General features: G+C 41.8%; 1 protein-coding gene across 12 annotated transcripts in view; it reads left to right on the top strand.

Moving 5' to 3' along the window:
* NRXN2 (neurexin 2) overlaps window positions 1-22,354 on the top strand; it is a 900,728-nt gene that overhangs the window by 370 nt on the left and 878,004 nt on the right. The gene's annotated exons all lie outside the window — the stretch shown is intronic.

The following is a 22,354-nucleotide window of genomic DNA, read 5'->3' as shown; positions in this document are numbered from 1 at the left end:
AAATGCATCAGACCTTGGACATTTCTGCAATGTTGTAGGAAAGATCAGTAAATTTCCAGCTGTACGATGAAATATGTGTCATGTAGCCTGCAGGTTTACAGCCGTGTTCAAGGGGGTGACGGCTACAAGCCCAGACCCCCCCCATCCAATGAAGTGGAGAAATAACCAGCATGGAAATGTGGAGATTTATTGTGGATTTTCCTATGGTTGTTGCAGGAGATCCCGCAGATCTGGTGCGTTAGATCCCAATACATAGACCTGATATATGCCAAACTGGGTGTAGTCAGTGATGAACCCCCTGAACGCAGGTCACAAGCACCATTATAATTTAGGAAAGTTTATAAAAATAAAATCTGGAGGAAAATAAAGACACAAAGGGAAGCATGGAGGAAGAGGGAAGCGGAATGTTCCCCAGGAATGATTTGCTAATGAAAACATATCGACTTGTGGATAGGAAAGACTATGCAGAAATTTACCTTTGCAGCATACGGCTCCCCTCCTGCAGGTCTCCAGCTTCTGCTCCAAGGTAACAGGGAGATTGGGAGAAACCTTCCGTGAATTTAAGGAGAATGCAAAATATTGTAAACCTTTATATGGAAAGTGATTTGATATGGGTTTTTTTTTTTGGTCAGGGTTATTCACCTGGTGGGGGAAGGGGGGAGTGTAATGGGATTAGGGGTCAAATAACGTCAGGATAGGTGGTAAAAAAATATCCGAGCCAATAGTGTGAAATGTGCTCTGAGGTTTAATGTATCAGACTTGTATTAGGCAGCCACAATGTACATACATGCAAGTATACACAGATACACACAGATATATACAACATACACATGTACATACAATTCACATATACACACAGATACAGATATACAACATACACATATACACAAGCACATACATATACACACATACATACATATGCTCATGTGTATTTCTGCACACACGCCAACACTTATCTATATACACATTAACTTATGTATCTTGCTATACATACACCTATGCATCTATGTACACAGACAAAATGAACACCTATCTATTGTATGTACTATCTATCTATCCCATATCAATCTATCACCTATTTATTATCTATCTATCTATCTATCTATCTATCTATCTATTATCTATCAATCTATCTATCATCTATCTATCTATCTATCTATCTATCTATCTATCTATCATCTATCTATCTATCTATCTATCTATCTACCTACCTATTATCTATCTATTTATAATCTATCTATCTATTATCTATCATCTATCTATTTATTATCTATCTATCTATCTATCATCTATCTATCCATCTATCTATTATCTATCTATCTATCTATCTATCATCTATCTATCATCTATCATCTATCTATCTATCTATCTATCTATCTATCTATCTATCATCTATCTATCCATCTATCTATTATCTATCTATCTATCTATCTATCTATCTATCTATCTATCATCTATCTATCTATCTATCATCTATCATCTATCTTCTATCTATCTATCTATTATCCATCCCTCCATCTAGACACACTATCTATCTGCCTTCCTAAAGGACCTTTGCTTGCAGTCTGGCCATCGATCACACACATGGAGCCAGTCTGTGTCCGTGTTCCTTTTGCTTCTTATATGCTGTATACAGGGGTGATCTGCTATGTATTAGGGGGTGATACGATTCATTCGCTCCATCCTAAACTCCAAATATCCCAATAGGCGTCCAATATCCATGGCCAGCAGCCACACATAGACGGGGAACACTTTCTGCTTTCTAGTAGCATAGAAATAAGAGTAAGATGGAAAATCTATTGGCTCCAGTGAGGAGCAGGCCAGGGCACTGCAGAGGATTGCTCTACACAAGATTTTTCATTTTATGAGACTTATTAGGGTTGAATTTTTGTCCGAGTTCCTACAGCTTTTTTTTTTTACTAGCATCTCTACACTAGTCTTAGCATTTGATGAATGTACAGGAATGTAGAGGAAAGAAGAACCAGTCGTTTCCTATTCCTGTAAGCTATGAAAATGGGAAATTGTATCTGCAGATGACTTCACGGACAAAAAAAAACGGAATTAGTGCAACTGTTGCATGTTAAAACAATGAGGGTATGTAAGAAGGTCAAGGCTACGACCACAGGCGTGAATGCTCCATCGAGTCACGCTGCAAGGAGCAAAGGTGTTCATGTATTTAATAAGTATATGTTACATGTGCAGCATATTCCTGCAAGAAGGGAGCTGGAAAATCATTTTAGTTGCTGTTTTTCTTTTTTTTTTTTTGCATTTTTCATCTGTGCATTGAGCATAAGGACAATGCAGAAGCCCCAGTTCTCTTGAAATCCTGATTTTTCTGAGCTTCAGATAGCAATATCAGTGAATGGGATTGTGGTGTGCAGTGCTGTGTACACAGGGGAGCCTCCTTGCAGGCTCCATAAACAAGTATATTAGGCTAGAAGTGGCAAATATCGCTATATATGGCAAGAATCGGATGCATTGGTTTTGATAAAAGCTAAGCGGAATTGGGGGGGGGTTATGGAATTGCAATAGATTACGTGCCGTAAAATATGAATACCGACACTATTACGTTTCGTAAAACAGCCGATGATTAATGGCGCTTTCCGTCATTAAAACAGAAATCGGATAAAATTGGGTTTATTTATTACATTTCGCGGTGACACCGGGGCATGGAAATGTTGCAGCTGTGATGTTTGACAGCCTTTGGTGCAGTTTATAGGGGGAGGCGGCGGTGGTAGAGACAGGGAGAGGGAGAAACATAGAAACATACGGAATGGGAGAAGAGAGAGAGAAAGAGGAGAGAGGAGAGAGAGAAGGGGGGAGGGGAGAGGCAGACAAACAGGGAGAAACAGACAGAGGGGAAAGAGTGGAGGAAGAGGAGAAAAAGGGAGAGGAGCAGGAGGGGAGGAAGGATGGAGGTAGATAAGACAATGATGATGGCACATCCAGATGCAGAAAATATTGTGGAGATACAATGTTGCCATTTGTGTCGGTTTCGACATTTTGTTTATTTATCAGTAGAGTTTGTTTATAAACAACATGATGCATGAATAGATACAATGACACACGTACGGCTCATTTCAAGATTTGTCATTTGCAAAAAAAGAAAAAAAGGGAAATGCTGTACATGCATCTGGCTTGGTCAGGTGTAAAAGCAGGGAAATGTTGCACATGCATCTGCCTTGGTCAGGTGTAAAAGCAGGGAAATGTTGCACATGCATCTGCCTTGGTCAGGTGTACAAAGTAGGGAAATGTTGCACATGCATCTGGCTTGGTCAGGTGTAAAAAGCAGGGAAATGTTGTACATGCATCTGGCTTGGTCAGGTGTAAAAAGCAGGGAAATGCTGTACATGCATCTGGCTTTATCAGGTGTAAAAACAGGGGGGAAATGTTGTACATGCATCTGGCTTGGTCAGGTGTAAAAAGCAGGGAAATGCTGTACATGCATCTGGCTTTATCAGGTGTAAAAACAGGGGGGAAATGTTGTACATGCATCTGGCTTGGTCAGGTGTAAAAAGCAGAGAAATGTTGCACATGCATTAGGCTTGGTCAGGTGTAAAAAGTTGTGAAATTTTGCACATGCATCTGCCTTGGTCAGCTGTTGCCCTCCCCCCAATAGTTGTGGCTGCAGATTTGCTCCATCGCGCTGTGACTTTCACCAGAGTCTGCCCAGTTGGCACTGCCTCTCCAAGCTGCCACCTTCCACAAGCCAAAGTGTTTTGTTTGCCACCTCCCCATTCCAGAATCAGTAATGGTGATTCCAGAAGCCAATTTGCAGTAAGATGTCTCTGGTGCCTTTCCTTCTTTCTTTCTTCTTTTTTCTTTGCACCCTCCTTAGCTGAATGTGAGTGTCAAGGAGAACACATTAATGATTGAGACATGACTGTATCAATGAGTGTGAATGATGCTGCTAAACCCCAGATTCACTGTCATTTTTACTCCTATTGCTCGCAGCAATCGGACAGACAGTCAGTCGCACCTAGGACCTCGGCCAAGTTGATTGGCTAATGTCCTGGGAACATTAAAAATGCTTTGTGGATATCTGAACTGCTGAATTAGAAGCAATTATGTTATCATTTCTTTGCAATAATCCGTAGTAAAGGACATCTTGTGGAGTACAGTAACGTATAGAAGCATTATTTCTTTCTAGAGCGTAAGGCTGCGTTCACAGTGTTTTTTGTTTACTACTTTGGAGCAGATCTACTCCTCGGTCCTCTTCAAAACACACTTTAAAATGCTTGGGAAACTCTTCCTATTCATTTCTAGGGGAATTGTTTGTTTTTTAATCCACTGTTCATATGAGGAGTTTCTCGAGCTTTAGTTTTTCCGGAGAGTTTTTGAAAAATGTTTAGAGCGTAAGAAAAGCACATTGGAGCGATTCCTGATGGAATCCGCTCTAAACTAGGCAATGTCACATGAAAAGGCTCCATAAAAACGCTTTAGAAAAAAAAAAAACATTTCCAAATCTCTTCAAAACCTCTTTAGCAGCAGAAAAAACTGTTCCAAAAACTGTTCAAACACCTTGCTGGGACGGCTTTACCATCATTCTTACAGCTTTTACTCTATACTGTTAAGAAGGAACAGGTCACTAGTTTAATCCGCTCCATTGTTTCCGAACACGGTTAAAAAGAAATGACATAAGCTGGAACCTGTGCACAGCAATGTCATTTTGACATTGCTGTGCACTATGTTCTGTTTTATTGCTGTGCACTAGGTTCCTTTTTTTGCTGTGCACTATATTCATTTTATCATTTTATTACTGTGCAACTATGTTCATTTTATGCTACGCACTATGTTTATTTTTTAAGTGCATTCTGGGCAAAATCTGCATGAAAAAAACACTGTATTCACATTTTTTTAGGGTATGTGCACACAGCGTCTTTTAACCTCAGACGAACTCGCTAGGTTTTTCAAGCAGAAGATGCTTTAGGTGTCTTTTTCCTGGAGCGTCTTTTGTGTTGACTATTTCAGTCATTTCCTGAGCATTTTTCCTATACACTTTTGTCTTTTTTTTACTGGCGTTATCCGGGTATTTTTTCATTCCAGTAATTTTTTAAAAGGGGTTGTCCATTACCAGGACAACCCCTTCTTATCAAAATGTTTCCCACCCATAAATTAATAAAGTCTATACTCACCTCCTGTGTCGTTGCCATTTCTGTTGATATCGCCATTCGTTCTCCCTGGGGTGCTTGAGCGGTGTTGTGACAGGTGATGCCGGGCGCCAATCAGCGCTGGCGTCACTGCCTCCACCTTCAGACAAATGGAACATGAAGAGGAAGTCCAGGCTGCAGTTGATCTCTGACTTCCTCTTCCTGTTCAATTTGTCCGAGTGGGGAGACAGTGACTCCAGAGCTGATTGGGCGCCAGGGTCACATGTCACAACAACTGCACGGTAGGCCCGGGAGAACAAGTGTCAACACCATAGGAACGTCACAGGCACATGAAGTGAGTATAGACTTTACTATTTTATCGGGGCCAAGAGAACAGGGCTCATCCAGAGGCCATAAAATACTGACGTGGCTACTGGACCGGCGTCCTGCAAATGTATTCGCTCATGTTTAGTGGTGACAGCGTCTAGCCCGAATCCTAAATGAGATCCAAATTGAATAATGTGAGCCACCGTAATGTTTTGTGACTTTTTAAATGTTTTTTTCGCATTGGTTTTACAGCAGACCACAATGATTTGCATGATGTGGAATAGATAGATTTTTTTATTATAGGGCGCGTGGGATTGAAAATTTTATACTCGCATATTATGGTATGCCAAAAGAAATAAAATGTCAAAAGAAATAATAGGGATTTGGGCAGAGAGCAAAGGCTAAATGTTTTATGGAAATAGTGAGAACTCTAAAAAAAAAAAAAAAAAGATTGCAAGGCCGTAATCGAGAAAATTGCTGGTTTTATTATGGAAAATATTTAAGGTTTGAGATAATGGGATTCATGTTCAAGTAGATAAAAGTAAATAAATGCACATAGTAAATATGTCTATGGGCACCTTACGTAATGTTTCATTATCCAATTTAATGACACTAGAAAGGTGGTGTATATATAGATGTATTCCCCAGTGGAAGAGGGTAAGGTGAGGTAATAGCTGTGGTGGCTTTTTGCAGCTGATTTTGCTGTGTACTGAAGATTTACTAGCGACATTGTACTATGTCCCAGGGTCTCATAGGTATGTCCTGACGCTAATCTCCATGACCAATGACTCTGGGCCTGGATGGTTTTCTCTCATACCAGTCTGTCAGATAGTAATCAACCACCCAACGACCTGCTCAACCGTAGACAAGCAGGTTGTTGGGTAGTCGAGAAGGCAAAGGAGGCAGTAGTGCAAAACTCAAGACCTACCCCTTTCTTTGCCATACGATGGCTCCTAGGATTAATGCTTTCGAAATATTGGGCACCACTAGAGTGGACGCAGCCTTTTAAACTGGTTCAGTTGGACATAGAATCATAGAATCATAGAATCATAGAATCGTAGAGTTGGAAGGGACCTCCTGGGCCATCTGGTCCAACCCCCTGCTCAAAGCAGGATTCGCTAAATCATCCCAGTCAGATGTCTGTCCAGCCTCTGTTTGAAGACTTCCATTGAAGGAGAACTCACCACTTCTCGTGGCAGCCTGTTCCACTCATTGATCACTCTAACTGTCAAAAAGTTTTTTCTAATATCTAATCTGTGTCTCCTCCCATTCAGTTTCATCCCATTGCTTCTAGTCTTTCCTTGTGCAAATGAGAATAAAGTTGATCCTTCTACAATGTGACAGCCCTTTAGATATTTGTAGACAGCTATTAAGTCTCCTCTCAGTCTTCTCTTTTGCAAACTAAACATTCCCAAATCCTGCAACCTTTCCTCATAAGACAGGGTTTGCAGACCGGTCACCATTCTGGTCGCTCTTTTCTGAACTTGCTCCAGTTTGTTGATGTCTTTTTTAAAATGTGGTGCCCAAAACTGGACACAATATTCCAGATGAGGTCTGACCAAAGAGGAGTAGAGGGAAATAATGACTTCACGTGATCTAGACTGTATGCTTCTGTTAATACATCCTAGAATTGCATTTGCCTTTTTTGCTGCTGCATCACACTGTTGACTCATATTCAGTCTGTGATCTATTAGTATACCCAAGTCTTTTTCACATGTGCTGTTGCTTAGCCCTATTCCTCCCATTCTATATATGTTTTTTCCATTTTTATTGCCCAGATGTAGTACTTTGCATTTCTCCCTGTTAAAAACCATTCTGTTAGTTGCTGCCCACTTCTCCAGTTTATTTACATCTTTTTGAATCCTCTCTCTCTCTTCTCTAGTATTAGCTATCCCTCCTAGCTTTGTGTCATCAGCAAATTTAATCAGTTTACCCTCAATTCCTTCATCTAAATCGTTGATAAAGATGTTGAACAATACAGGGCCCAGGACAGAGCCCTGTGGTACCCCACTTGAGACATTCTTCCAACTGGATGTGCAGCCATTTACGACCACTCTTTGGGTCCGATCACTAAGCCAGTTATGAATCCACCTAACAGTTGCCTTGTCCATTCCATACTTAATCATTTTTTCAATAAGGATTGTATGAGAGACTTTGTCAAATGCTTTGCTGAAGTCAAGATATACTATATATACAGCATTTCCTTGATCCACCCAATCAGTGATACCGTCATAGAAGGAAATTAAGTTAGTCTGACATGACTTATTAGTTACAAACCCATGCTGACTCTGTTTAATCACTTCATTCTTATCCAGGTATTGACATACATGTTGTTTAATAATTTGTTCAAAGATCTTTCCTGGTATAGAAGTCAGACTCACTGGCCTATAGTTACCTGGGTCCACCTTCTTCCCCTTTTTGAAGATAGGAACAACATTTGCTCTTCTCCAGTCTTCTGGCACTTCTCCTGTTCTCCAAGAATTTTCAAAGATTATAGAGAGGGGTTCAAAAATTTCTTCTGCTATCTCCTTCAGTACTCTGGGGTGTAATTCATCTGGACCTGGAGACTTGAATTCATTTAGGCTAGCTAAGTGTTTCCTCACTATCTTTCTGTTTATAGATATCCTGGATTCTTCTATTCCCTTAATAGGACAGTGTATAACAGTTGATGTTACATTTCCTTTCTGAGAGAAAATAGATGCAAAATAGGAATTTAAAAGTTCAGCCTTCTCAACATCCTGTCTTACCATTTCATCATTTTCATCCTGTAAAAATCCTATAGCATCTTTGACTTTTCTTTTACTTTTGACATATCCCCAAAATCCTTTATTATTGCTTTTGACATCTCTTGCAAGCCTCAATTCATTTTCAGCTTTAGATAATCTGATTTGTGCCCTGCAGGTTCTGCAGACAGCATTATATTCTTCTTTAGATATGCCTCCCTCTTTCCATTTTATAAACATTTTTTTCTTCCTTTTTAGCATGTGCTTAAGTTCTGTGTTCATCCATCCTGGTTTCCTTAACTGCTTCCTATTCTTCCCTCTTTTCGGAATTGTTAACAACTGTGCTTTGAGAATTTCATTTTTCAAGATTTCCCATCCTTCCTGGACATTTTTGTCTTTAAGGATATCCAGCCATTGGATCCCTCCAATTCTCTTTCTGAATCCCTTAAAATCTGCCTTTCTGAAATCTAACCTTGATGTCTGAGTCTTCACAGGTCTTCCGCCTCTAGTTATCCAAAATTCTAAAATAGCATGGTCGCTACCTCCTAGGGTCCCAGCCACTTTTACCTCCTCAACCATTTCCTCCCTGTTTATAAGGATTAGATCCAAGGTAGCAGTTCCCCTTGTTTTCTCCCTTACCTTTTGGAAGATAAAGTTGTCAGCAAGAGAGGATAAGAATTTCCTTGACCTGTTAGTTTTGCCTGAGAGAGATTCCCAACAAATGTCTGGATAGTTGAAATCTCCCATGACAACTATGTCATATTTTCTGGAGAACTTGGCCATTTGATGCATAAAGAGTTCATCCATAGCTTCAGCTTGCACAGGCGGCCTGTAGTAAATGCCTACAATGGTGTCCTTTCCATTGTTCTGTCCTTGTATTCTTACCCAAACAGTTTCCACAGAACTCCCAGTCTCTGAAGCTTCAATCTCTGTGCAGATATACGCGTTTCTAACATACAATGCGACACCCCCTCCTCGTTTATCAAGTCTGTTTCTTGCAAATAAGTTGTATCCTTCTAGTCTTGTATTCCAATCATGTGTATTGTCCCACCAAGTTTCAGTGATTCCAATGACATCATATTTCTTTTCCTGTGTTAGTAGTTCCAATTCTCCTTGTTTGTTGCCCATGCATTGTGCATTAGTATAGAAACATTTTAGTTTGTGATTGGTTTCTCTTTCTCCAATATTTTTATTAATTAGATTCTTTCGTCTTTGTTCTTCCTTTCCACTTCTAATAGCAGAGTTCTCAATAGCATTTGTCAGGTGTATGGCTTTTTCTGGTCTTTTGCTTCCCTTCCCATGTTGTTCTAGTTTAAAGCTCTCCTTACAAGTGTAGCAAGGCGACTTCCAAATACCTGCTTTCCAGTCTTCGTAAGGTGCACCCCATCTCTAGCAAGTAGTCCATCGTATAAGTAGTTCACTCCGTGATCCAGAAATCCAAATCGTTGCTGACGGCACCATCGACGTAGCCAGTTGTTCACCTGCAGAATCTTATTCCACCTCCTTGTTCCATGGCCATCCACTGGGAGGATGGAAGAGAAGACCACCTGCGCTCCCAGTTCTTTCACTTTCTTACCTAAGTCTTCAAAGTCTCTGCAGATGGTTTCCAGGTCGTTTCTTGCGGTGTCATTTGTCCCCACATGTAGTAGCAGGAATGGGTAGTCATCTGTAGGTCTGAAGAGTCCTGATATCCTGTCAGACACATCTTTAATTTTTGCACCTGGAAGACAACACATTTCTCTTGAAGTTATATCCGGTCTGCAGATAGCGGCCTCAGTTCCTCTCAACAGGGAATCCCCCATGACCACCACTCTCCGTTTCTTCTTCACAACATTTTTCTTTCTCCATCCAGGAGAACTCTGAAGGCGTACAAGGTTGCTGTTTGTTGGCAAAGTCTTATCCTGATGTATTTCTTCATCGTTTTCCTGCGTGAGAGCCTGGTACTGGTTCCTGAGCAGTATGGGTGCTGACTGCCTCCTGATCCTCCTGCTTCTCTGGGTCACATGTCTCCATTCCTCTGTTTCTTCAGGTGCACTTCGAATTTCTTCTCTTTCTGTAACATGAAGAGATAATTCTGCTCTGTCCAAGAACTCTTCACCTTCCTTAATGATCTTCAACGTAGCTAACCTCTCTTCGAGATTTTGCAACTTTTCCTCCAACAGGGACACAAGCTTGCATTTGTGGCATGTGAAGTTTGGCTTTTCCACTGGTAAGTCTGTGAACATGTAGCAAGAAATGCAGCTCACCAAATGGCTCCTGGCCTCTTCCATCTTGAGATTTCTTAAAAACGATGAAAGATGAGCCCAAATTCGGCGCGCGTTTTTTCCGATTTCCTCTTTTCAGCTGCAACGGCCAAAACCCAGTGATTGTTGAGCTCGCGGAGACTCTTCACTTATCCCAGAAGGCACTGGGAATATGCAAATGATCTCCTCAAGACTCTTCCCCTGGTTTTCCGATTTCCTCTTTTCAGCTGCAACGGCCAAAACCCAGTGATCGTTGAGCTCGTGGAGACTCTTCACTTATCCCAGAAGGCACTGGGAATATGCAAATGATCTCCTCAAGACTCTTCCCCTGGTTTTCCGATTTCCTCTTTTCAGCTGCAACGGCCAAAACCCAGTGATCGTTGAGCTCGCGGAGACTCTTCACTTATCCCAGAAGGCACTGGGAATATGCAAATGATCTCCTCAAGACTCTTCCCCTGGTTCCCATGGTGCATGCATCCTACAGCTCTCTCTTCTCTATCGTTGGTTGCAACTTCATACTTCTCATAGAGTTTAGCTCCACCAACTGGAAACAGCCAGGTCTCTACCGTTTTGGACCCATCATCACAGTAGATAGAGATCCTTTTTCGCCAACCTGTCTGCATCCTGATCATGGCCACTTCTAGCCTCAAGTTTCATGTTGCGTGACCAATTCTGGTCCTCGACACGTTAATGTCTAAAGAAGGTCTGCCTCTTATATGGCGTTACTCCCAGACTCATGTGCTAATCACTGACCCTAGCCCTCAGCTGAAAATGGATATTAACACTCCAATTCACTATGACTGAGCTCTTCCAAGGTAAGAGAGTCATATATATAATATATATAAGACCTATGTTCTTTAAAGGGGTTTTTTGTCCTCTAAACAAAATTTACAAGTGGTAGGGATAGCTTCAAAATGGTGAAATCAGACATGCTCGTCTTTGTTACCCATGTTGGTCAAGTGCTAGCCAATCTGGAATTGATCTCATACATTTTTATTTTTTTATTACCAGGAATGTCGTGTTTTATCCAAGTTTACAAGAAAATTTTTGCACATTTTTTATCAAAAAAGTCTAGATTCCGTCTATACCACTGAGCTGGGTTGGTTCCTATCCGATCAGTGGTAACTTAACTTGGGGTAGCTGGATAGTATTTTGTCTTCTGGCCATTCTGGTGCTCTGCACCAGGACTGGAAGTGACAATGTCCTGTTCTTCTGTTGCCTGTAAGTGGATATCATGGTGTATCATTCACTAAATTGCCAATGTTAGCCGAAACCCAACTGGAAGGGTGAATGCGTTCGCCTTCACGTCTTACGACTCTTCCAAAAGATTTTTACATTGATGATGTTTGCACGGATTCCCATAAATCCTTGACATTTTAAACATGTACTAATCAACTCATTTCTGTACCAGAGACCAATATTTTATAGGAAAATTGACTTTTGCGAAGCGTCAAATTACAATTAAAAAAGGTTGACCGGCATTAGAAAAATGGATCTTTCGTATCTGTTCATAGGTAGTGGCAATTCTGACCAGTTCCTGGTCCTTTGGCTTCATACTATTTACATCATAGATATTAAACCTGAGACTAATTACACATTCTCTCTGTCCTTTTTTTGGCCCTTTTTCGAGCTCAAGGTCACCCATTCATTATTGCTCAGAAATGAAATGGGATTGTGTCCACGCCGTGGAATCTGTAGCTGACAGAAAACTAATTTGACACTATAGGCATGGTATATTTATTATATTTATTTAGCATCTGATGTCATTGTGATTTATGCTGCATAAAAGCTTTCTTTAGATCTTTTTTAACATCATTATGAGTTGTTTGCGGGGCCGGTGTGTGCAGTGTAATATATTTATCGCAGTCAATAATGGAAGGGAATCTCTCTCTTGTGTTGAAAAGTTAAGGGGTATTTACTAGTATTGATCAATGGTGCAAATGTACATTAAGCCGTAACATCAGTCAGCTCGTTGACTTTATTGCTTAAAGATGACTGTAGAAACGCCAAACCCACCACTCAATTGATGACCGAATTACACAAGTGTCAATGTTACAGACCCATCTACTGAGAAGATGGAAAGCCAAAGTCCTCGGCCATCTTCTGGAAAATTACAGGCTCAAATATGAAATTTGATTGAATTGGTTGCTTTTTAAAATATACTTTTATTATAATTTCAGACTCAAGGATGGTGTTGGTGCCAATCAGTGGCATAGCATTGGGGGGGACTACTGTTGCGAATTCCCTTGGTACAAAATTCTCTAAGGTGACAACATTTCTACCCCAACCCCAATGCCACCTCTTATTAGAGTAAGAGTCAGTGATAAGCGGTCATAAAGGAGTGCTTAGGAAGCAACCCAGGGGCAGATAAGGATGTCAGGTCTCCACCGCAGCTCCAGTCGAAAACCTCCGATGGAGGATAGGAGCAATGAGAAAATGGAAAACGTTCTTAGGAGCACAGGAAAGAGACTCAGACAAGAGATGGGTTTAAACCACAATGCTTTTCGACGGAGGATCCGTCTTCATCAGGTGGAAATTCCACCTGATGAAGACAGATCCTCCATCGAAACGCGCTGTGGTTTATACCCATCTCTTGCCTGAGTCTCTTTCTTGCGCTCCTAAGACCATTTTCCATTTTCTCATCACCTCTTATTAGAGTGGCACAGGGTGGCAGTGAAATATTCAGGGGCTTCATAGACACATATATTTCATTATGACAGGTTGCTATGCAGAGCACACCATTGGAATGAACCGAGATAACAGAGCTCTCAGTATCATGAACTGAGCTTTGTCATCTCAGACAGGCTATGCAGAGTGCATCAGGTGTTAACAAACTCATACTGACTACTATGCTCTGCATAAGCAGAAAGTGAAATGAAAAAGGCACTGTGCTCATTGTGAAAGATAGAGACCTTCTTGGGGAACAGTTGCAAATTAAAAATATTGTCTACTGTAAAAACAAACAAAAGGATTATAATAATCATTCACATTTTACATAACCTTTCTAAACTCTAACTAGGGTTAGGGATAGATTTAAAGATACCATGAGAAACAGGGTTCGATTTATTTCTAGGGTAATAAAATTGTTTATTAACAAAAACAAAAAAAAGGAATAAATATAAAGTATAAAATATAACAATTTATAACTTTATTATTTAAATTTCCAATGGATAGGGAAAACAAAATACTTGCCTAGCTCCAAGCACTGGCAACCCATGCTTCTCCATTGAAGCCAATAAGGTTGGCTAAGCATGGGCTGAAAGCTAAATACAAATAGAGATTTCCATACACATTAGACTTAGGTTGGCTGAACCCTCTGATTTCCGAACATGTAATGTATATGAGATATTTGGCTGACATTTTAGTAGCAAGTAGGAAAAAAATGACCAGTTATGTATTTCTAAATACCCAATGCTTTATTCTCTAATGAGAAGAGATAACTCTGACCAGGGGTGTCTGGTAGTGGCTTCCTGCTTCTTTCCCAATTGACAGCACATGCAGAGTTTGCCAAATCAAGAGTGCACCTGAATAACTGCGACTCATAAAATTAGTCCCTAATATCATTCATAATTGTTTCTGTAAGTATGCGAGATAAATTAGTGATAATTTTTACAGTGGAAAAAAGTTGGGCATCTTCACGCCCCCATTACGGTGCCAGGTTTTTCAACCCTCCTCTACACTTTTTATGTGGTCCTTTGACTAATTCTCCACCTCCACGTGCACTACAATTCAGTTCTTTTGAAGAACAAAATCATGCATAGATGATTGCCACCCAATAACAATGAGAATGGATGTTGTAGCTGCTGTATAGTATGTATGTCCTTACATCCTACTGGGCTTACCAATACTGTTGCTGTAGTACTGCTAAGCCCTGTAAAAACTGAATACTATAGTCTTCATCTGAATTGGCTGTTTATTGGCAACGAGTGATTGAGCTCAACATATTATTTAGGCTTGTTCTCCCTTAAAAAATACTGTAACTGGGAAGGATGGGGAAAAAATCCTACTGGTTGCATGGAAAGGATTATTACTGTAAATACCGTGGGTACGGAAAGTATTCAGACCCCTTTAAATTATTCACTCTTTGTTTCATTGCAGCCATTTGGTAAATTCAAAAAAGTTCATTTTTTTCTCATTAATGTACACTCTGCACCCCATCTTAACTGAAAAAAACAGAAATGTAGAATTTTTTGCAAATTTATTAAAAAATAAAAACTGAAATAACACATGGTCATAACTTCCACCTCACTTTAGAAATTGAAATCAATGAACAGATTGGTTAGATGTGTTGGGCAGCTATGTCTATTTTTCCTGACCTTCCCATAGGTTCTGGGAGTCATATTGAAGACTTACCTAGAGTTTAGTGCTCAGACAGCATGATGGCCTAGTGGTTAGCACTGCTGCTGTCCAATGCTGGTGTCCTTGGCTCATCTCTGACTGAGGACAATGAGATTCCTCCTCTCAGGTGTATTTTAGAAATTGTAATCAGTCACTGCAAATGGGACCTACTCTATTTTTCCTGACCTTCCCAAAGGTCTGGGAGTCATATCAATGACTTACCAAGAAGTTAGCAGTCAGGCAGCATGATGGCCCAGTGGTTAGCACTGCTGTTGTCCATTGCTGATGTACTGGGTTCATCTCTGACTAAGGACAATGAGATTCCTCCTCTCAGGTGTGTTTTAGAAATGGCAGTCAGTGATTGTAATGGTACCGCCTCTAGTTTTTTCTGACCTTCCCATAAATGCTGAGAGTCCTATTGATGATCTGGCCAGAAATAAACTCTCAGGCAGCACATTGGCTCAGTGGTTACCTTCATTGCCATTTTAAACTTGGGTCCTTAGTTCAACTCTGACTAAGGTCAATGAGATTTCTCCTCAGACACATCTCAGAAAATGAAATCAGAGACATCAAATGAACCTGCTCTTCCTTTTCATGACCTGTTGGTGGGTACTGATAGGCCTATTGATGACATAGCCATCAGGTAATGCTATGGTGGCTCAGTGGTTAGCTCCCTTACCTTTCAATGCTTGGGTCCTTAGTTCTACTTTAACTGAGGTTGGAGTAATTTCTCCTCACAGATTTTCTTTAGAAATTGCAAATAGATCTGCTCTAGTTTTTCCTGATCTTCCCATGGGTGCTGGTAGCAATATCGATGACTTTGCCAAAGGGTTTCTTCCGAGCAGCATTGTGGCTCAGTGGAAAGCACTGGCACTCTGCAGCATGGGAGTGTAGGGTTCAAATCCCACCATGGATGACATCTACAAGGACTTTGTGTGTTCTTCCTGTGCTCCAAAGATAATGGAAGTCCTGTATGATGGTGTTTCCTGCTATCCTGTTGGAAGAATATTTGGATGTAAAGAAATGAGGGAGGAGGGAGGGGGGGGGGGAGCGAATAGTATTGCCTCCATCAGATCCTCCTTCATAGAGGCCCTCACATCTGACCTAATTATTTTAAGGCTAGAGAGCAACCTCTCTACACTAACTTGGGTTGGTGGCAAAGCAGTAACCACATGGGCAACATCTCTACCAATTTGAGGGTGTAGAGGAATTGCCTCGTGTACAATCCGTTTTGATGAACGATTGAACTCTTCTACTTCTTTGAGATCAAGTGAAAAATCTTGCTGAAATATGGTCAATCTGTTTTCTATGGGAGTAGAATCTTTTTCCCTGTGGCAACGCTTTGCCTGCTCCATGTCATCCAAATACTTTTCAAAATCAAACTCCTCATCTGATGAGGATGAAGATATGGCAGCAGTAGCACTGTCAGGACCACAGTCCTCTTGCTCATGGCCGTCCTGTAGGCCTCTCATCCTAACTGCTACTTCAATCAGAGCTTCTTTTCCTTTAGTAAGCTGTTGATCATCCAGCAATATAAGATGACTTGGGTCCACATAAACAGCTGCGAGAAGAGTTGTATTTTCTAATAGCTGTGTCTCTCCGTTTCATTGAAGCAGCAATGTCATCTGCGATTAAACCTCCTCTTTGGGACAGGCAAAACAACAAGTTCTTCCACTTCTTTATAAAATGCCAGGAATTAAATCCTCAGCTTGTAACTTTTTAGTCACTGTAAATGGGTGATGAACCAATTCCATCAATTCAGCCACCTGAGTCCATTGACCTTCATGTAGTGTTACCTGAGGGTTGGCCATATCTACAAGCAAGGGTTTCAGCTCAAGTAATCGCTCAATCATTAAATAGGTGCTGCCCCATCGAGTGGCTTGATCCACAATTGCCCCTTTTCCAGCACGTCTCTTCAAGAGGGATTCTGGCAGCAATAACCAATTTCCTCACTTTGCTAATCAGAGTTCCAGCATGTCCCTCTTGCAGACTATCTCTTATTGCCAGCTGCAGCGTGTGCACAACACAGAGCATGTGATGAACAGGAAAGAGGTGTGAAGCAGCTTCAACAAGATCATCTACATCAGTCGTGTTCATGCTCAGCAGTGCCAAGAGAAGCAAAGAGAAAGTGGTATAAATGTATGTGGGAGAAATAGGGACGAAACGGGCCCCGAGAGACGACAGTCAGGGTCCTCTGCAGCTTCACTGTGCTCCGTAAGATGGATGGCTGGTAGATGATGTAGATGGGTGTTGGAAACATTATGGATAGATAGGATTGAAGCAGAGATTATATAAGAAAACTACAGAACTTTTGATATCACAATAGCTAAATGTGCATTACTTCCCAGTTTACCATTTTTGCCATTTTTATGTCAAGCAATCCAGTCCTGCAAATGCATATGTATGATGCCATATACAAAGCGCTGTGCCCTGCGGCCACCTGTCATGGTATGTAGCGACCCCACACGGGGTAGCTCAGTGGACGGCACAACACACATACAACGCGATGGAAATGGGGAGAGGAAGGCTCTACTGATAGGGAAATAAGGGATGGACATCTCCTGCTCAAACCTGAGACTGACCCTGCACTCCCCTAACACCCTAAGAGGGTCCTTCCCCCCACCGCCGTCAGGAACCTCGTCCCTCGCTGTCACCTAGCACTGCCCTGGCTAGTGCACTGGCCTGTAAGGGTGCTAGCCTCATCACCGTAGATGGAACGATACAGGGGACAGTGACAAACAAAAGACAGATGAGGACAAAAACACCAAACTTAGCTTAATAGCCTTCTCTGCTGCAAAGCACCGCACAGCAGAAGAAAGGCACCCAGACCATGAACTCCACGAAACCAGCTGATACACCACAGCAGCCAGAGAGCTCCTTACTCCAGGCTTGGTCAATATAGAATGCTCTATCACCGACAGTCAGCTCATCCATCAGGTGATTATTTAAAGGATGGTGGGAGTGGTCACCACCCACATCAGCTGACCTAGCCACTCTGCAGTTGCAGCAGGGTTCCAGCAAGGGAAACTGACATTAACCCTCACTGGTCCTGAAAGGAAAAAAAGCTCCATTTAAATCAAAGTGGAACCAGAGCTGCCACGAAAAACGGATTGTGACACTTCCTTATCCTCACACTAGGTCAGTGGACGGTTCTCCACATGTCCGGCCGGTCCCATATCTTTATTCTCCAGTGCAGGTTATGCATGTGAGCTGCGGTTATATCTACATCTTGTTATAGAAGATAATTTTCTGTACTGCAGAACAGTATAGATCTCGACCTTGTATAAATATCACACCTCAAAAAAAAATGTCTACATTTAGATTGTTGATCATTGTTATCATTGTGCAAAGAGACGATGATCACATCATCTGCACGACCAGCTCCAGGATGAGCATAAACTACAGAAAAGAAAAATCAGAAGATTCACCATGCTTAAACCAGTATGGGGAGGTACAAACAATGAGATACAATTTAGCTTCATTCTTCACTCAGGGTAACTGTCATTAATGGGTGATGAGAACTAGATGAACATCCAGTCAGAAAGAGGAGAACCCCAAGTTTCAGTGTCATTATCATATAACCCAAGAATCAGTGTGTAATTATTCTGTTCTGTAATTGTCAGCATCATTACTCCATATTCAAGGTACCCAAAGTGTTAGTGTCATTATGCTGTAACTCAAGTGTCAGTTTCATTATGCACTGTTTGGAGAAGGGAAAATGAAGCATACACTGAAAGGAACACCCTGCCTACAGTGAAGCATGGTGAGGGGTGCTTTGGGATGTCTACAGTGAAGCATAGTGGGAGCTTATTGATTCCTACAGTAATGCATGGTGGTGGCTTGGTGATGCTTATAGTGTAGCACAGTGGCAGTTGCCAGGTAATACAGTGGCTGTTGCCAGCTAGTACAGTGGCTCAGTGGTTAGCACTGGAGTGATTGGTTCAACTCTGACCAACAATAATGAGATTCCACCTCTCAGGTACACTTCAGAATTTAAAATCAATTAACTGATTTGATGCCTTGGGCATCTAGCTTTCTTTTTCATGATCTTGCCATTGCTGCAAGTAGTCATATTGATAACCTACCTATAAATAATCTCCTGGGCAGCATGGTGGCTCAGTGGTTAGTAATATTGTTGAAGTCATTGGTTCAACTCGGACAGAGCACGCCGAGATTCCACCTCTCAGGCACACTTTAATATTTGAAGTGAGTGGCTGCAATGGGAACTAGTTTCTCTTTTCACAACCTTGTCATAGGTGTTTGAAGTCATTTTTATGACTTAGCCAGTAAACAGCTCTTGGACAGCACGGTGGCTGGGTGGTTATGTGGGCAGTGGATTAATCTGTGTACAGTCCAGCTGTTCAGCAGTGAAGATATATTTATTCAAGAACAAAGATAACGCAGCTTACAACTGGTATTTCTTACAGCTCGGGATCTTAGCATCTTGTCTGACTGCTTGTAAAGTGACAGCAGAATGTGCTCCAGCTACACAAATGTATTTGTTAGGATTGGCAGAACGCACCAAATACAAAATAATAATAAGGTGCGCTCGCAACCCGGGGTCCACCGTGCGGTGATGGAGAAACCGCAGCTAGCACAATGGTGGAGCAAGACTGCGAGAAAACACTTTAAGCACACTGAGTTAAATGTCACTCAGTGTGCACAGAGCGCAGAGTACCAAGCTCTGTTACACCACAGAGTGGTACTAAAAAGCAACGCACAAAGGACTATACCCTGTTAGCCTGCACAGGCGTATAGAAAACAAAATACTAATGGGGGTCCCTATAACTTAACCCCCCAGGGAAGACTAAGCTGGTTGTTGACCCTGCTCTGACACACGGTTGTGCTTTAGCACGCACGCCTGAGGACGCCCAGTGCAGATGCTAAGTTCAAGCAGGAGTTCCCACCCTACACTGCCTGTCTAGACAAACACTCGCAGTGCTATTAGTGGTACATGTTCACACAGGGTGGTAAAATAGCCACCAGCACACCAATCACACATGATACTAGCGCACAGGCGTGCGCCATTGAGATCCTTCTATACCTTAAGCTCAAGTCCAGACAGACAGGACCTTGCCTGTGGACCAATCTGAAGCTGCCACATCACCAGAGCAGCTGACTTCCGAGCACCAATGGGAAGGCATTACATCATGGACATGCTCATTAGAGTGAAATCTGGACTTAGGCTTTAGAGTACAATGCTGCACATATAAACTAGTAGTCATCATATGCTTAGCTGGAGAGCCAGCAGTAACTACACATGCAGCATGAGCCTGGGCAAGGTGCTGGGTCTGGAGTCTGTACTGAACAGTCATCCCAGCGGCTGAGTCTGAATGGGAGACCACAGCACAAGACAAGGCTTGGGATTTATCTTGTCCAGCGGGAGAATCCCGGCACCTAACAGTATTATTGATAATATAATACTTTTGTTGGAGACAGAGACTCATGCACCATTAAACAGTAGAACACAGTACAGGGTGGGCCATTTATATGGATACACGTTAATAAAATGAGAATGGTTAGTGATATCAACTTCCTGTTTGTGGCACATTAGTATATGGGAGGGGGGAAATTTTTCAAGATGGGTGGTGACCATGCCGGCCATTTTGAAGTCAGCAATTTTGGATCCAACTTTATTTTTTCCAATGGGAAGAGAGTAATGTGACACATCAAGCTTATTGAGAATTTCACCAGAAAAACAATGGTGTGCTTGGTTTTAACGTAACTTTATTGTTTCATAAGTTATTTACAAGTTTATGATCACTTATAAAATGTGTTCAAAGTGCTGCTCATTGTGTTGGATTGTCAATGCAACCCTCTTCTCCCACTCTTGACACATTGATAGCAACAACGCAGAAGAAATGCTAGCACAGGCTTCCAGTATCCGTTGCCTGGTTTTCTCCACATATACATCTTAAAATTATCACCAAAAAGGTCTATCTTCATCTCATCAGACCAGAGAATCTTTATATGTTTTGTAGCAAACTCTATGCAGGCTTTCATATGTCTGGCACTGAGGAGAGGCTTCCATTGGGCCACTCTGCCATAAAGGCCCAACTGGTGAAGGGCTGCATTGATAGTTGTCTTTGTGGAACTTTCTCCCATCTCCCTACTGCATCTGTGGAGCTCAGCCACAGTGATCTTGGGGTTCTTCTTTACCTCTCTCACCAAGGCTCTTCTCCCATGATTGCTCAGTTTGGCTGGACGGCCAGGTCTAGGAAGACTTCTGGTGGTCCCAAACTTCTTCCATTTAAGGATTATTGAGACCACTGTGTTCTTAGGAGCCTTGCATACTGAAGAAATTCTTTTGTAACCTTGGCCAGATCTGTGCCTTGCCACAATTCTGTCTCTGAGCTCCTTGGCCAGTTCCTTTGACCTCATGATTCTCATTTGGTCTGACATGCACTGTGAGCTGTGAGGTCTTATATAGACAGGTGTGCGCCTTTACAAATCAAGTCCTATCAGTTTAATTACACACAGCTGGACTCCAATGAAGGAGAAGAACCATCTCAAGGAGGATCACAAGGAAATGGACAGCATGTGACTTACATATGAGTGTCTGAGCAAAGGGTCTGAATACTTATGACCATGTGATATTTGAGGTTTTCTTTTTTTATAAATTTGTAAAAAAATTCTACATTTCTGTTTTTTTCAGTCAAGATGGGGTGCAGAGTGTACATTAATGAGAAAAAAATGAACTTTATGGAATTTACCAAATGGCTGCAATGAAACAGAGCGAAAAATGTAAAAGGATCTGAATACTTTCCGTACCCACTGTATTTGGCGAAAATACACTGTCTTGAAATGTAAAGGGTAGGGAAATATTTTAACACCTAATCTTCGGACATGTGGACATAGCATTCAAATATTGACAGAGAAATGAATGCTGGAAGGGCTCGAAAGAGCAAATAGGGTCTTATATGGATTAAACAGTAATAAAAGTACATGCAGAGTGATGCTCATTTGGTTCGATTGTATGCACACAACCACTGATAGAGTTAAAGGCTGCTGCCAACGGTGATGGTCTTCGCAAAGGAAGGTGGTCTCAAACTGCTCGGCATTGTGCTTTGTGATATAAGGCTGCATGCAGCTTCTCGGCTATGAAGCTCCTGATTGGGGTGCAGTGTTTTCGCTGACGTTATACCAGAAGAGATTTGGACATCTGCGGTTATGGGGTCAGCAGAGCGTTGTTGACTTTTTTGGCTTCTGCACCTCATCAGCTCTGCAACGTTATGGGGTCACCACTTTGTGTCTGAGTTTCTGTGGTTCCTTCCACTTCTCAATAGTATCCCTCATAGTTAAAGTGGGTCGCCCTCCCAGGGCTGTGGGGTACTTGGTACCGGGCCGGTACCAGTGGGATGTGTCACAGCAGCAGTGACCCGGACCGTGGCCCTGGGCGCCCAAGTAATAGGAAAATGTGAATGGTGGTGGAATGTAGTTAAATGAATAGTTTGTGACACCACCTGTGGTGTTCGGCAAGTGAGGTGTTAGGCCGACACTGTATGCAGATCCTCTAGGACTGATGGTGTGTTGCAGCAAAGATGGTGAAGCTCCCCACAGGTGGAGCTGTAGTCCCAGGGCAGTGTAGATGTGGAATTAGAGGAGAGGCGCAAGTGGTGTAGAATCTGGTACC

This window comes from Dendrobates tinctorius, unplaced genomic scaffold, assembly GCF_039654945.1.
Source record: "Dendrobates tinctorius isolate UK_male_01 unplaced genomic scaffold, ASM3965494v1 ptg000059l, whole genome shotgun sequence".
NCBI lineage: Eukaryota > Metazoa > Chordata > Amphibia > Anura > Dendrobatidae > Dendrobates > Dendrobates tinctorius.
The sequence above is the reverse complement of the archived record's forward strand: the minus strand, read 5'-3'. Positions and strand labels throughout refer to the sequence as shown.